This window comes from Nyctereutes procyonoides, unplaced genomic scaffold (assembly GCF_905146905.1).
Source record: "Nyctereutes procyonoides isolate TBG_1078 unplaced genomic scaffold, NYPRO_anot_genome, whole genome shotgun sequence".
NCBI lineage: Eukaryota > Metazoa > Chordata > Mammalia > Carnivora > Canidae > Nyctereutes > Nyctereutes procyonoides.
The window spans coordinates 28,525,427-28,542,802 of record NW_026575024.1 but is presented as its reverse complement, the minus strand read 5'-3'; the positions used below and the strand labels follow the sequence as shown (position 1 = coordinate 28,542,802).

The following is a 17,376-nucleotide window of genomic DNA, read 5'->3' as shown; positions in this document are numbered from 1 at the left end:
TGAAATCCATCCAGTATATCATATAAGGCCCTTGTTTCTTTGATGATGTTCTGCTTAGAAAATCTGTCATTTGCAGAAAGTGCTGTGTTGAAGTCTCCTACAATTGGTGTATTAGTATCTAAGTATCTCTTTACTTTGGTTATTAATTGATATACTTGGCAGCTCCCACATTAGGGGCATAAATATTCTTGATTGTTAGGTCTTCTTGTTGGATAGACCCTTTAAGTATGATATAGTGTCTCTCTTCATCTCTTACTACAGATTTTGGGATAAACTTTAATTTATCTGATATGAGGATTGCTACCCCTACTTTCTTTTGAGGATCATTTGAATGATAAGTAGTTCTCCACTGTTTCATTTTCAGGTGGGAGGTGTCCTTAGGTCTAAAATGATTCTCTTGTAGACAGCAAATAGATGGGTCTTGATTTTTCATCCAGTTCAATATCATGCTCCTTTTGATGCGATCATTTAGCCCATTCATGCTCAGAGAATAATTGAAAGATATGAATTGAAAGATATGAATTTAGTGTCATCGTAATACCTATTCAGTCCTGTGTTTGTGGATTACTACTTTGGACTTCTTCTTTCTTTTACAGGGTCCCCCTTAATATTTCTTGCAGAGTTGCTTTGGTGGTCACATATTCTTTCAGTTTCTGCCTATCTTAGAAGCTCTTTCTCTCTCCTTCTATTCTGAATGGCAGCTTTTCTGGATAAAGTATTCTTGGCTACATGTTCTTCTCTTTCAGTACCCTGAATATATGCTGCCAGCCCTTTCTGGCCTGCCAGGTCTCTGTGGATGGGTCTGCTGTTAATCTGCTGTTATGTTTCTTCCCATATGAGTTAAGAATCTCTAGTCTCTTGTTGCTTTCATGATTTTCTCTTTATCTTTGGAATTTGCAAGTTTCACTAATAAATGTTGAGGTGTTGAATGGTTTTTATTGATTTTTGGGAGGGACCTCTCTATCTCTTGGATTTGAATGCCTGGTTCCCACCCCAAATCAGGGAAGTTCTCAGCTATGATTTGTTCAATTATACTTTGTGGCACTCTTCCTCTTGGCCTCCTCTGGAACCACAGTTATATTCCCATGCTATCATTTATTTCCCTAAGCCTTTCCTCATTGTCTCTTAATTGGTTTTCCCTTTTTTCCTCAGCTTCCTTCCTTACCATCAACTTGTCTTCTATGTCACTCACTCTTCCTTACACCTCATTAACCCTAGCAGTTAGGACATCAAGTTTGGATTGCATCTCATTTAACTTATTTTTAATTTCAGCCTTATTAGATCTCAACTCTGCAGAAATGAAATCTCTAGAGTCTTTTATGTTTTTTTTCCCCCAGAGCCATGAGTAGCTTCATAATTGTGCTTCTGAATTGGCTTTCTGACATCGAATTGAAATCCATATTCTGTAACTCTGTGGCAGAGAGTACTGTTTCTGGTTCTTTCTTTTGTGGTGAATTCTTTCTTCTAGTCATTTTGTTCAGTGCAGAGTGGCTGTATGAGTGGACTGAGTCAAAAATATCAGCCACGACCTATGTAAATTACACCCTAGATGATTCCAAAGAGGTCAGAGACCAGAAAATGAAAAAGAAGATCAGAACAAAATAAAACAAAAGGACCACTATGTGAAAAACAAATTTTAAAACAAAGTAGAAAAAAATGAAAGGCCAAAAACCCCAAAGAAGAAGAAAAAGTAAACAAAAGTAAAGCAGAAAAAGAGAAAAAAGAAAAAAAGGGGAGTTTGAGGAATAGTGATGGTGAAGAAGTGGTAGTAGAGAGAGAATGTATTCTACCTGAGGAGTCCTAGAGGGTGATTCTCTTGGTTCTGAGTGTATTTTGTTCTGTATGTTAGAACATGCTCAACCGCAAATCTATATAAACAGCAATACTTATAGAATTGTAGCCCCAACAATGACCACCAAAACATAAACAAGATAAAAGAGGAGTGCAGAATGGGAGTGAGGAGAGAATGTAATCTCACAGAATGAACCAGCACAGTATTCCACTTGGTTCTCAGTCTACGCTGGTCATGTTTTAGAAGTTATGACCTTCCACATTGTAGAACAAAACGAGGCAGAGAAAACACAAAACACAAAGCATTAGTCCATTTCTCTTATATCTCCCAAAATTAAATTGAATACGTTGAAGGAAATCCAGAAGTGAAAAATGTATCTAAGACATGTAATTGTAGAAATATGAAAGTGAAAAAGGAAAACAACTTAAAACTGAACAGCTGGTAAAATATTGTAGTTAAGGTGGGAAAAGAGAAAAATATTGGAAATTTTTAGTCTGATACAAAAACAGGTTGTAATGGAAAAAGGAAAAAAAAAGGTTAAAAAATAAAGGGGGGGGGCTTTAGTTCTATATACTATTTTCCCTTGGTTCTGGAGGTTTCCATTACTGCTTGGTCAAGAACTTGCTCCTGCCCTGTACTTCCAGCTGGTCTTCAGGGGGAGCAGTCTGCTGTGCTGATTCTCAGGTGTCTGTGCCTGGGCGGAGATGTCCCGCCCCTTGCCAGGTGCCCGGCTCAGTAAGAGCTGTTTATCCTGTGAGGCCTTTGTTCCCAGGCGGCCGCACCTCTCCCAGGCACTTGGTGAAACCAGGAGGAAACAGAATGATGGCGGTGGCCAGCTCTCCAGCTCTGGAGTCAGCTCCCCGAGAGTAACTAATGCAGTCTTCCAGTCCACACTGGCCTAGATGCTCTTGGGGCAGGCGCGGGTGCACTGACTTGCACAACTTGGAGTCACCTAGTGGCAGCTCTCACTGTCCTGTGCCCTCCCCTGTTCCGCCTGTCCCGGGGGAACGCAGGATCCCCGGCTTGGATGCCCTGGGATCCGGGGCCCTGTGCTGCTGGGCACCAGCTCCTGGGGGCCGCCTCTCCCAAAGGGAATGGGGCACAGCCACCTCCGTCTAGAGCAGGCCCACCTGACCAACCGGCTGCTCCCAAAGGCCCTGGGGGCTGTGGTGCTCCAGCCCTTTATGGATATCGGACCCGAGGTTTGCGGTGAGCTTTCACCCGGGAGCCCCTCCTCTAATAGTGACTCGGGGAATCTTGAGGCTTCACTGCCCCTCCTGGGATTTTGCCCGATTTCCCTACTAAGCACTTTTCCATCAGGGAAAATTCTGGCGTAGGTTTTTAAAGTTCCCACTTCTCCAGAGCTGGGCTTTCCTGTCCCTGAGGCTCCCGCTGCTCCCCTTTAGCCCTGCTACTCGCGGTGCCCGCCCCCCCACTTGATTCTTTTCCATTTATTTATTTATTTATTTTTTCTCGCCTTCGTACCTTGTTAGAAGTGAAAACCCTTCTGTAGGTAGCATTCCAGCTGTTCTCTCTTTGAATCTCAGGTCAAATTCGTAGGTGTTCAGGATGTTTTGAAAGTTATCTAGGGTAGTTGGTGGGACCAGGTGAGTCGAGGAGCCCTACTCTTCTGCCATCTTGCCCTTCCTCTGGAGTTTCTCATTCTCAAATTTGATTTTATAATTTCACAACATACTATAATCCTTAAGCAATATACAATTTTACTTGCATGTTTTATATTTTATATAAATGCTATTACACTCTATACGACATTCTGGAACTTTCATTTTTTATGCTTAATACAGCTTGTGGGATTTCTTCATGTTGCTATATGTAGCTCCACTTTATTAACTTTCCACAGCTCTATAGCTGTCTATTATAAGAATATGCTACTGCTTAGAGATTCTTCTGAGGATGATATTAAAGCTAACCTGCTATTTGGGTAAGACAACTTTACAAGTATTTCTCTCTACCCTTGGGCACACATGAGAGGAACCCTCATGTTCTGCCATAGTCCACATAACAGCAGAGTTAGTATCATTTGGGAGCTACTGTAGCACAAAATAAGCTTTTAATCTCTGATGAAGTTTTGCTCTTTCCATTTATACCTGATCTAGCTTTGTTCTTCTGAGGTGTGTGTGTGTGTGTGTGGGTGTGTGATAAATGACAGGAATCTTGTATTTTTTCTCCCATTGGGATAAATTATCCAGCACTCCCTGGTCAGCACAGCCATTTTTGCCGTATAATAAACCCCTCCATCTATGTATGGTTCTTTTTATGAAGCATATCGCCATTGAGGTTTGGAAATGCTTTATAGGATTGTAATTGAGTTTTGAACATCAATCTTATTCCAACAAGCTTATCACACTCATACTAATGCTCAAAGTATGGATATTCTCTTACGTGTAACTCTTTCAACACCAATCAGCTCAAGTAGCTTAGTTTTTACCTTCATTAAACTTACATATGCACATGGTTTAAGAGGCAAATAGTTCTATACGTTCTACATATGAAGATTAGAGTCTCCCTACCTCCCACTATTCTCTATCTCCCAGAGGCAACCATTTTATAGTCTTTTAATTGATTATTTTTGCATGTCATCCTTGTGCAGGGGCCATGCTAGCCCTCTCTGTACCATTCCAATTTTAGTATATGTGCTGCCAAAGCGAGCACTTTATTGGTTATTTTTAACTACTTCTTCTAGAGATGGTAGCCAGAACTCAGATAGCATGCTTATATTGCCACTTCTTGACTTCTCACCCGTCGGAAATATTCACTGACTTCCCACTATGGAAGATTGGGATACAATGCTCTGTCACTCCTGACCCCACCCATGTATGCACATCTTTACCCATCAACATAATATTTTAATGTTGGATAACATTATAGCCTCATTATAATGATATTGGATTTTATAGCTCAATCGTGTAACATCCCTAGCTTTTGTGCGTGTCCACCTGCTTATGTGTATTTTGTGTAACCACCACCATATTCAGGGTACAAACAGTTCTGTGGCCACAGAGGTTACCCTTGTGCTACTCTTTCTTAGGGACAGTCAGCTCCATCACACCAACCTCTGGCACATGCCATTCTGTTCTCTATAATGTTAAGAATGTTGTGTCAGTGGAGTCACACAGTATGTGACATTATGAGATTGATTTTGTTCACACAATGTAATGCCTTTGGAAACTTACAAGCTGTGCACATGAAAATAAATTATTCCTTTTTATTGCTGAGTAGTATTTCCTCGTAGAAATGTAGCACTCGGTTCCACCATTCACTTATCACTGGATATTTTACTTGTTACCAGCTTTTTACCATTACAAAGAAGGCTTCTCTAAACATTCACACACAGGTTTTTGTGAAGCTGTAGTCTTCATATCTCTCAGATAAATGCCTGGGAATGTGACTTTGAGGACAGCAAAACCCACTTCCTCTCCTGAAAGAAAAGAAATGATGCAAACACATGCAACTTCTTCTTTTTTATAGACTTTTTATAGATTGTTTTATAGATTGTTTTTTCTAGACAAAAAGTTATCTCTACACCCACTTGGGGCCCAAAAACACAATCCTGAATCAAGAGTTACTAACTCCACCAATAAGCCAGTGAGGTGCCCTAAGCACAACCCTTTCTGAGGTCCACAGTGCACTGTGCATTGAGGTGAAGTTTTACCAGTTCCATCAATAAAGGGATACAATAGGGAGTCAGTTGTGGAGCAGACCTCATTTGATCCCCAAGTTTTTCAGGTCCTGTCAAACCTATTCCTTCCTCCAGTACAGTAGCTCTTGGTGGAGGAAGGTACAGAATGAGGGCACAAGCTAGCCACCCCCAAGTGTCATAGGCTCAGGAGTTTAGGACAGAGCCCCCAAACACAGATTCTTGGCTTGGAGATTCTAAGTGAAGAATCACCTGGAAGACCTCCAGATGGGGGGAGGGGCCCAGTGCAAATCGCAGAGGCCCCAGGTTGTCAGGAAGCATTGTCTCTGCTAGAACTGAACAGCCACTCCTTCGGAAACATAAGAAAAGGCCTCTTCCTACATTTCCTCCTCACCACGTAAGGTCTTCTGTACATGACTTCTGTTTCACAATGCAGAAGCAGATTGCTGCCTCACAGCTATGTCACTGCATCATAGATGCTTCCTTATATCACATGAGGGGTGGGTATTTCTTTTCTACAGAACAGAAGCTCATTTTCCCCAGCACACACATTTGCACAGAGCAGGGTCCTCTGGCCTCCACAATGTCAGCTTCTGCCTCTGAACGCAGCCCCCCTCCCTACCTGCTGCTGGCTCTGCTGTTGGGACTCACAGGTGAGCATTGCCTTGGGGGAGACTCCCTTTTCCCTGACTCCTCAACCTCTCCCTGCCCGTGGACATTGAAGGCCTCCAGGTAAGCACAGATGTGCTACCTAGGCTTGCCAAAGAAGGCCAAGGACTGAGTATCATCTGAGAGCATGACATCAGGGATCTGAGCATTTCCTCTATGAATCTATCACCTGCAGCTGGTTACCAGAGGTGTCCAAACAGTTGATGCTTCAATGGGTAACAATGACAATGCTGCGTGTGTTCGTTGATCTAATCCTCACAACGCCCTGCCTGGTAGCTCAGACTGTCCTGATCACAGATGAGGAACCTGAGGCAGGCAGAGCAGCAGGCCCAATATCACTTACTAAGTCAGAGTGGCCCAGCTGGGATTCATGTCCAGGCCACCCAGCTCCACAGATCATTCTGTTAACCATGTTATGCTTCTTCATTCTCAGTGGAGGCTAATTGCAGAAACATCAGAAAACACAGAGAGGCAAACAGAAGAAGAGCCATCACTAATCACACTCAGGGGTCTCTAGAGTTCCAGTTCTGTTCTGTGAACTCAGAAACTTTTATGAATGATGTGCTGGATGTTTCCTATGTGTCAAATTTTTTACTGAATTTTAACATGTTTTATAATTTCATTTATTCCTCAAAATGAGCTCTATACTAGCATGCTAGGCCACACATTATGTATATGTGGGAATGCACTTGTGTGTGTGTGTGGGAATGCACTGTGTGTGTGTGTTCACGTGTGTACATGTATAGGTGGGTGTGAAAAAAGCTGCATACACAAACTTGCTCATGCTCGTGGAATTTTTTCTTTCCTTTTTAAATTTAAAATAAAAAATTAACATATAGTGTATTGTTAGTTTCAGAGGTAGAGGTTAATGATTTATCAGTTGCATATAACACCCCGTGCTCATCACATCACGTGCCCTCCTGAATGCCTATGACCCCATCCTCCCCACCCCTCTCCAGCAACCCTCAGTTTGCTTCCTAGGGTTAAGGGTCTCTTGTGGTTTCTCTCTCTCCCTCTGATTTTGTCTTATTTTATTTTTTCCTCCCTTCCCTATGATCCTTTGTTGTTTCTTAAATTCCACATATGAGTTAGGTCATATGATAATTGCCTTTCTCTGATTGACTAATTTCACTTAATATAATAATACCCTTTGTTCAACCCACATCATTGCAAATGGCAAGATTTCAGTTCTTTGATGGCTGAGTAATATTCCACTGTATATATACCCCATACCTTCCTTATCCATTCATCCGTCCATGGACATCTGGGCTCTTTCCATAGTTTGACTATTGTGGACATTGTGTTATAAACATTGGGGTACAGGTGCCCCTTCAAATCACTATGTCTGTATCCTTTGGATAAATACCTAATAGTGTAACTGCTGGGTTGTAGGGTTGCTCTATTTTCAACTTCTTGAAGAACCTCCATACTGTTTTCCAGAATGACTGCACCTGCTTGCATTCCCACCAACAGTATAAGAGGCTTCTCCTTTCTCTGCATCCCTGCCGACACCTTTCATTTCCTGACTTGTTAATTTTAGCCTTTCTGACTGCCATGAGGTGGTATGTCATTGTGGTTTTGATTTGCACTTCCTTGATGTGGAGTACTGTTGAGCATTTTTTCATGTCTGTTGGCCATTTGTATGCCTTCTTTGGAGAAATGTCTGTTCATGTCTTCTACCCATTTCTTGACTGGATTATTTGGTTTTTTTGGCTGTTGAGTTTGATAAGTTCTTTATAGATTTTGGATACTAGACCTTTATCTGATAAGGCATTTATAAATATCTTCTCCAGTTCTGTAAGCTGTCTTTGGGTTTTATTAACTGTTTCATTTGCTGTGCATAAGTTTTTTATCTTGATCAAGTCCCAGTAGTTCATTTTTGCTTTTGTTTCCCTTGTCTTTGTAGATGTGTCTAGCAAGAAGTTGCTGCAACCAAGGTCAAAGAGATTGCTGCCTGTATTCTCCTCTAGGATTTGGATGGATTCCTGCCCACATTAGGTCTTTCATCCATTTTGAGTTTTTTTATTCTGTATGTGTAAGAAAATGGTCCAGTTTCATTCTTCAGTATGTGGCTATCCAATTTCCAACACAATTTGCTGAAAATAATTTTTTCCATTGGATATTCTTTTCTTTCAATAGTTAAAAGATTAAAATATCAAAGATTAGTTGACCATAGAGTTGAGGGTCCATTTATGGGATCTCTCTTCAGTTCTATTGATGTATGTGTCTATTTTTCTGTCTTACTGATCACAACTTTGTAATACAGCTTGAAGTTCAAAACTGTGATACCACCAGCTTTGGTTTTTCTTTTTTCAACATTCCTTTGGTTTTTCAGGGTCTTTTCTGATTCCATACAAATTTTAGCATTATTTTTTCCAGCTCTCTGAAAATTCTGATGATGTATTGTTAAGGATAGCATTGAATATATAGATTGTTTGGGGTAGCAGATATTTTAACAATATTGGTTCTTCCCGTCCATGAGCACAGGAAGTTTTTCCAATTTTTTATGTCTTCCTCAATTTCTTTTATAAGTGTTCTATAGTTTTCAGAGTACAGATCCTTTACCTTTTGGTTAGGTTTATTCCTAGGTATCTATAGCTTTTCTGATTTCTTGTTGTATTGTATTGTTTTGTTTTCGATAAAAGCCAGCCATTCTAAGGAATGAAGAGATATCTCACTGTGGTTTTGATTTTCATTTTTCCAATGACTGGTGATCTTCAACATCTTGTCATGTGCTTTCTCACCATTTGAATACCTTCTTTGGAGAAATGTCTATTCTAGTCTTTGCTCCATTTTTTAACTGGGCATTTTGTTATTTGGTTGCTGAATTATAGGAGTTCTTTATAATGCTAGTTATTAATCCATTGTGAGAAATATGCTTTGCATCATTGAGTTAACTTTCTCCTATTCTGTGAGTTATTTTGTCACTTTTGATATTGTCCTCTGCTGTACAAAAGCTTTTAATTTTGGTGAAGACCAATTCATATATTTTTTATTTTCTTATGTGTGCTTTTGGGGTCATGCCCTAGAAATCACTGCTAAATTCAATATCATGAGTTTTGCCTATAGTTCTTCCTCAGATGTTTATGGTTTTAGCTCCTATACTTAAGTCCTTTCAACCAATCTGAGTTCATTTCTCTATGTAGAGCAAAGTAAGGGTTCAATTTTATTCCTCACATTTAGATATCTTGTTTTCCCAGCATTTAGTGTTGTTCTTTATGAAAAAGCTGTTCTTACTCCATTGAATAATCTTAGCACTGTTGTTGAAAACTATTGGACTTTATATGTGAAGATTTATTGCTGGGGCCTCTATGCTATTCCATTGCTCTATATTTGTATCTTATTCTCAGTATCATAGTACTCTGATTATTACAGTTTGTAATAGGTATTCAAATAAAAAAGTATGAGTTCCCCAATTATGTTCTTTTCCAGGATTGTTTGGTGATTTGACATCCCTTGAGATTGTATATGAATTTTAGAATGGGCTTTTCTGTTTCTGGAAAAAAAAATGCCGTGGGATTTTGATAGTGATTGTTTGAATATCAAGATTGCTTTAGGTAGTACTGATGAAGCCTTCCAACCCACCAGTGGGGAATGTTTTTCCATTTATTTATGGCTTCTTTTATTTCTTTCAGCAATGTTTTGCATTTTTCAGTGTTTTTTCCATACAAAAATTTACTCCTAAGTATTTTGTAGTTTTTGATGTCAGTGTAAGTGGAATTGTTTGCTGAATTTCCTTTTTGAGTTGTTCATCACTAGCATATAGAATGCTCCTGGTTCATGACTATTGTATTTGTATAACACAAAAGAGCTGAATCAATTATTAACTCTAACAGTTTATGTTTATGTGTGGAACCTTTAAGATTGCTACTCATGAAATCATGTCATGTGCAAAAAGATATAGTTTTACTCATTCCTTTGCAGTTTGGATGCTACTTATTTATTTTTCTTGCCTAATTACATTTCTGGAATTTCTACTATTGTGTTGATACAAGTGGTGAAAGTAGGCATCTTTGCCATGTTCCTGGTCTTAGAGGAAACCTTTCAGACCTTCCCCATGTAGGATGATGTTAGTTATAGGTATTTCATATATGACTTTATCATTTTGTGTAGGTTTCCATCTATTCCTAGTTTATTGATTGTTTTTATCACGAAATATCTTTAATTTTGTTGACCGATTTTCTGAATCAAAAGAAATGATCATGTTCATTTTCCTTCATTCTATAAATGTGGACTATTACACTGTCTGACTTTCATATGTTGAATCTGCATTCTGCATTCCAGGAAGATATTCCACTTGGATATTGTGTATAATTCTTTTAATATGCTGTTGAGCTTGGTTTGCTAATGTTTTGTTGAGCATTGTTGCATCAATATTCAAACAAGATATTGGTGTGTAGTTTTCTTGGAGTGCCTTTGTTGGCTTTGCTATCAGCATAATGCTGCCCTAGGATGAGTCTCAAATAACTAGAAATTACTTAGAAGACTTCTTTCCTCATATGTTTTTTGGAATAGTTTGAAGAGGATTAGTGTTACTTTTTTGATTTTTTTTTTTTATTTGGAAAGAGTCTCTCGTGAAGCTATATGGTCCTGGGCTTTTCTTTGTTGGGAAATTTTTGATTATTGATTCAATCCCTTTACTAGTGATATTCTATTCAGAAGTTCTATGTGTTCATGATTCAGCCATGGTAAGTTGTGTATGTCTAAAAAGTCATCCATTTTATCTAGGATTTCCCGTTTATTGGTGTACAATGTTCAGTGTATTCTTTTCGAATCTCCTTTATTTCTACGATATTCTTAGTAATGTCTTCCTCTTATTTCTGACTTTAGTTAGTGAAGTCATTTCTCTCTCTCTCTCTCTCTCTCTCTCTCTCTCTCTCTCTCTCTCTCTTTTGTTAGTCAATCTAGCTAAAGTTTTGTCAACTATGTTGGTTATTCTGAAGAGGTACTCTTCAGTTTGTTTAATTTCCCTCTTGTTTTTTATTCAAATTCTTTTTTATCTCTATACTAGCCCTTTGCTTAGTTCTGCTAGCTTTGGGTTTATTTTTCACTTATTTCTCTGATATCTTACAATGAGAGTTGTTAATAGATTTGTGATCTTGCCTCTCTCTAAATGTAGGCATTACACCTATAAATTTTGACTTAGCACTGCTGTCACCACAGACCATGGGTTTGAGCATGTTGTGTTTTCATTTTCATTTATCCCAAGGTGTTTTCTAAATCCTCTATGATTCCTTCTTTGCCCTTTTGTTTTTTTTAGAGTGTGTTGTTTCATTTCAATACATTTGAGGGCACCTGGGTGGCTCAGTGGTTGAGCATCTGTCTTTGGCTCAGGTCCTGATCCGGGAATCCCTGGATCAGGTCCCGCATCGGGCTCCTGATAGGTCGCCTGCTTCTCTCTCTGCCTCTATCTCTGTGTTTCTCATGAACAAATAAATAAAATCTTTAAAAAAAACTACATTTGAGATTATTGATTACTTCTTCTGCTATTGATTTCTAGTTTTATTTTGCAAAGAACTCCATCAATTCACTGCTTGAATAGTCCTTTCAGATTCTTTTTTTTATAAATTTATTTTTTATTGGTGTTCAATTTGCTAACATATAGAATAACACCCAGTGCTCATCCCATCAAGTGCCCCCCTCAGTGCCCATCACCCAGTCACCTCTACCCCCCACCCACCTCCCCTTCCACCACCCCTAGTTCGTTTCCCAGAGTTAGGAGTCTCTCGTGTTCTGTCTCCCTTTCTGATATTTCCCACTCACTTTTTCTGTTTTCCCCTTTATTCCCCTTCACTATTTTTTATATTCCCCAAATGAATGAGACCATATAATGTTTGTCCTTCTCTGATTGACTTATTTCACTCAGCCTGCTCACTCAGCCTGTATGATAGTGGCCCATACAAAAAATTTTTTATGCTAACCTATTTCTATAATAGTCCGCGGAGACAAGTAGTTGACAGAACAATGGCCCTGCAAAGAGGTCTGTATCCTAATACCCAGAACCTGTGAATAGTTTCCTCTTACACAGGAAATGAGATTTTGCAGAAGTAGTTAAGTCATGACTCTTGCTATTAAGAGATTATCCTAGATCATCAAAGTGGCTCTGACATAGTCACAGGAGTCCTTGTAAGAAAGAGGCAGGAAAGTCAAAGTCAGAAAAGGAGAAGTGAGAATAGAGGCAAGAATTTGATATGGTAAGAAAATGGGAACCATGAGTAAAGGAATGTGGGCAGCTTCTAGAATTTGGAAAAGCAAGGAAGAGATCTCCAGAAGAAATGCATCATGACTGACCTTTGGTGTTAGCCCAACAACACTAATTTTGGATTCCTAATCCCAGAATTATAAGATAGTACATTTCAGGCACTACATTTTTAATAATTTATTACAACAGCATTTGAAAACTAATATAATGTGATTTCAGTATGGGAAAAAAATCCCAGAGATTTAAAACATTGTGTTACTTCTTATTTGAACTGCCTGTTCATTGTGTTTTTGGAAGCTCTGCCATCACTGTCACGTAAGTATCCAAACTAATGAAGGAATCTCAGCATAGATTTGCATGTGGAAGAGAGAAGTTGATCCACAGAGGTTCTTGATGTTAAATGCACAGCCCAGAAAATACACCCATCCCATTAGCTCATACACAATGCTCTAAAGAAGTCTCATGGTCCTGAGAGTGCCTGATCAGAAAGTGCAACACTCCATGAGGCCAGAAAGTGAACACTCAGAAACATTTGGTGAAGTATGATGCTTCCAGAGAGTACTGAGGCACTTAGACCTACTGTGTGACACATCACTGAGTCTCAGTGTCCCTTAGCTTCCTCATTTGTGATAGGGTCTCACCTTATAGGCTCATTGTGAGGGTCACATGCTATGTATGTGCAACGTGCTGAGTCCAGGCCTGCTCACGGGGTGCACTCAGTCAATGAGCTGGTGTGAATAAACCCTTGAAGAAATATGTAGGATCACATAAGGATGGATAAATGACTGCTTTGTTTTACCTCCAGGTGTGGCAGGTGAGTTGGAGCTGCAAGTGATCCAGTCTGAGAAGTCAATATCTGTTGCAGCTGGACAGATTGCCACTCTGCACTGCACCCTGACCTCCATGATCCCCACTGGCATGGTTAAGTGGTTCAAGGGGACAGGGCCAGGCTGGGAGTTAATCTTCTCCTTCCATTGGGACCAGTTCCCCTGAGTAACAAAAGTTTCAGATGCCACAAAGAGAAACAACATGGACTTAACCATAAGCATCAGTAATATCACCCCAACAGACACAGGATCCTACTATTGTGTAAAGTGCCAGAAAGGAAACTCCATATAGAGTTCAAGTCTGGACCAAGCACCTAGGTCACCATGAGTGTGAGTATGGCATGACAACCTTCTTCCCCTGGTTATGACAAGTCAATAAGAATGCCCTCCATTGTCTAGGCAACAGCTAAGAATCAGGTGTTGTAGTGGGTGCCCCTGATTTCAGCCCCTTCCACAGATCAGACAATTTGAAGCCTAGGGATGTTATGCTATTTGCTCAAGGTGCCCCACTGGGAAAACAGTGGGAAACTCTAGAATCCCCAGTCTGAGGGCTCCACAGCTCTTGCCTTTTCCAATCCTGACCAGCCCTCTGGTTCCAGGGATGAGGGAATGAAAGTCTGAGTGACTTCCCAGTCACAAGATCTGACCTCAAACCTGGATCCAGAGAGCACTCCCCTCAATGTATTACTGTTCTCTTTACTCAGCACTTATTGAACACCTGTTGTGTGCAGGCTCTGCTCTGGGTGCTGGGGAAGCAGCAGGGAACAAAACAGGCAAGAGCTTCTCTCTCATGAAGCTTAAGTTCCCTTCCCTTCCAGTGAGAATAAATGCCCCCTTGGCAGAGAGGTGGGTCAATGTCTTTCTTTCAGCTTCAGAAAAATCACAATGAGAAGAAGCACAGGCTCACTGTTTATTCTGGCATCTCACGTTGGAAATGATGACAGTGAGTCTGAAAGAAAAGCTTCATGTAATTTGGGGACTGACTCACAAAATAGTGACTGAATCTCCCCATAACCCCTGGACATTGGCAGAGAAGGTAGCTGTATCCTGATGGTACAAGTATTACAGAACTTTTTAGTAGCACATTCCCTGAGGATGACTGGGGGCATTTCCTGGAGGGTGTTTTGAGTCCCTTGAGCAAAAGTTCATGTTCTAGACTCAGCTGTTGGGACCCCACATCTTCCCTCTGTTGCTGAGGCGTCAGCAAGTCTTGGCACCCAGAAGGACCTCTCCCCATAATTGTTTGCAGTGCAGAAACTCAGAGGGAAAAGGAGGATGGTGTCACTGTCGGGCTGGAGAAGGTGGGACACTTGCTCAGTTGTGGACAAGACTGGAGGCCACAGGAAGTCCCTAGGGATGCAGTAAGGGATCGGAGTAACCTCTTTGTACCTGGATGAAAATAGTTTGGCTCCTTGGTGAGGTATAGAGAGAGACTATCCAGGGGGGTTCTCTCACAAAGTTGTCTTCATTTTTACAGATAAGGAGATCATAGGGAAAAATTTCCAAAGCCAAGCTCTGCACGGGGGCAAGCAGCTCCATTTACTAGGGCTTGAGGAGAATATTCACAGGGGGATTCAACATTATAATGAGGTTGATCTAACAGTCAGCCACTATCTGATTCATCTGCTCTTTTCATCTGCATTTCCATATTAAATTCCAAACAACTGTTTGCATTGCCTCACTTGCCCCTCACTGCAACCCTGGGAAAAGAGAAATGCCTGGGCTGTTCCATTTCACAGAGGAGGGCCACACTGTGCCATGGTCCCATCTGGTTCTGGCTTCCATGGGGTCCTGCTCCACCCCTGCTTCCCCTGTAAGGAAGCTGCACAGGCTCTCTGAGGTTTCCAGGGAGGCAGCGAGGAACCCTGGATACCAAGAGTGAGAGCCATCAGAAATGTCCTTCTTGTGCCCAGATTGCTGGGAAGTCACCTGGCAGAGGAGAGAAAGGACTCTGAACTCAGGCCTGGAACTGCACCTGGGCCCTGCGCCCAACTCACAGTTCAGCTCTGGAACCTCGTGTCCTCCTCTGTGTGATGAGGAGATGACACTGCTCTCCTCACACTATCAGGAGGGCTGAGGCTTCTCCACAGTGTCACACACGTATGGTTAGTGCTGATGACCACAGTCATGCTTACTGTTCATTGATGCTCCTCTTTTAGCCAAACTCTCTCCCCACATGGTGTCTGGCCCCATGGCCAGGGCCACACCTCAGCAGACAATGAGCTTCACCTGTAAGTCTCACAGCTTCTCCCCCAGAAGCAGCACCCTGAGATGGTTCAAAAATGGGAATGAACTGGCAGTCCTTCAGACCACTCTGTACCCACAGGGAGACAATGCTTCCTACAGCATCTCTAGCACAACCAAGCTGGTGCTTGCCCAGGGGACATTCGCTCCCAGGTCATCTGCGAGGTGGCCCATGTGACCCTGGAGGGGTCCCTCCTCTTTGTGGGACTGCCAACTTGTCTGAGACCTTCCAAGGTAGATGCCCCTCACCCCCAGCCCAAACCCAGGTCTGGCCCCCAAGCCTAGGAGCCTGCCCCTCCCCCACTCTGCTCCAGGCCTTCCATTGTCTGGAGTCTGAATCCTGAAAGACCCTCCCAGTCCTCTGACACATAGATGTATAGTCATCTGCTACTGTTTCTGTGGCAGCTTCCAGGCGAACACCTATCATGTGCTGAGCACTGTGTTAGGTTTCATTTACTTTACCATGGCAATTCCAATTATTAAGCACCTGCTGTAACCCAAACTATCATGTGCTTGGTGATTTCATTTGTTTTGCTACAGTTATTCTGTTTTACTGCATGCCAGGAACTTGCAGTGTCTTGATTTCACTCATTCTTATCCTAATAGGAGCTATCAGTCCTTGAGCACCTACTGTGTGCTGGGCACTGTACTTAGGGATGTCATTCACATGCAGACTACCCTCAGTGTTTGAGCACCAGCTGCATGCCTAGCACTGTTTTGGGTGATTCCCTTGCTGTGCGGTGGGAGCTAAGTTCTCAAGCCTCTCCCCTCCCCCATGATCTGTCTGTTCCATAAGGTCAGAGCTTCTGCTCTGTGCTGTTTCAGTTCCACCCACCTTGGAGTGGTACTCCAAGGCACCCCACGGCAGGGGACCAGGTGAATGTCACTTGCCAAGTGAAGAAGTTCCACCCTCAGCGCCTACAGCTGACCTGTTTGGAGAATGAAAATGTGTCCCAAACAGAAATGGCCTTGGTGGCCTCCAACCTCCTAGAGAACAAGGACGGGACCGGCGAATTCATCCACCCACAGGGAAGATGTAGTGTTCACCTGCCTGGTCCAGCATGAGGGACAGTCCACCGTCATCAAAAACCATACCCTTGTGGCTTCTGCCTGCCAGAAGGACCAGGAAAACACTTAAACCCCAGGGTGAGGCTTCAGTGATCCTGTTCCTAGTATCCTACCTCCTGCTCCTTCACCTGACAGTGATTAAGTCACTATGCCAGGCCAGCCATCCCTCCCCCTGCTCTTTCTCACCTAAGGTTGGTCTGTATCCTTTCTAGACCTTTCCATCATCACTCCAGCAAATGTCTATACCTGCCACTCTAAAATTCCAAGAAGTAGCCCTGGAGACCGGAGGTTTAAGTTTGAATCAGGTTCCTGGGTGACCATGGGTAGTCACAGCACAGCCTCCTTTTGTCCCACTTGTGATAACGGATCAGCAGTAATCATGATTACTTACTGCAGTATTACTTTATGTGAATTCCAGTTTATTTCTGATCTCCTTTCCTGCTTCAACCAACCCTGTGACCTTGGAATTTTACAGAAGGGACTTGGGAAGCAATGAAAGACAGGTGGTGAAGATTTCTTGCCTTTAGATGATGAGATAAACTATTCAAGGGATACTGGAGTCCCTAAAATAGGATCAGAACCTATACAACAAACATGTGTCAATTATAGCAGCAGGGAATTTTCCTAAGGACCTACAGAGTCCCTTTTCTACAATCAAAATATTTATTTCTCTCTCATGTAACATCAGGAGGAGGTTGAGCCAGGTTTCCAGGAGTCTGCTCTGGAGTACCTCTCAAAGGCCCATGATCCTTCTAACATGCCCTATGGCATTGTCCTCGCTGCTGGGTCAGCACTGGATCACTGAGTGTCCATGTCTGTACTGGCTGGGAGACTAGAGATAGGAAGGGAAGAACTAATGATTTGACTTAAAACTAGAAGTATGCCAATGGGGAAGCACTGGGAGCCTTTCCCCTAA

The 17,376-nt window shown here is 41.8% G+C and overlaps 1 non-coding gene and 1 pseudogene across 1 annotated transcript; one reads left to right on the top strand and one right to left on the bottom strand.

Annotated features, from left to right (window-relative positions):
• Positions 1–2,886: 2,886 nt before the first annotated feature.
• On the top strand, positions 2,887–16,530 carry LOC129522421 (signal-regulatory protein beta-1-like; annotated as a pseudogene).
• On the bottom strand, positions 4,359–4,465 carry LOC129498762 (U6 spliceosomal RNA). The gene has a single exon (XR_008662198.1). It is a non-coding gene; the product is annotated as a U6 spliceosomal RNA (small nuclear RNA).
• Positions 16,531–17,376: the final 846 nt, after the last annotated feature.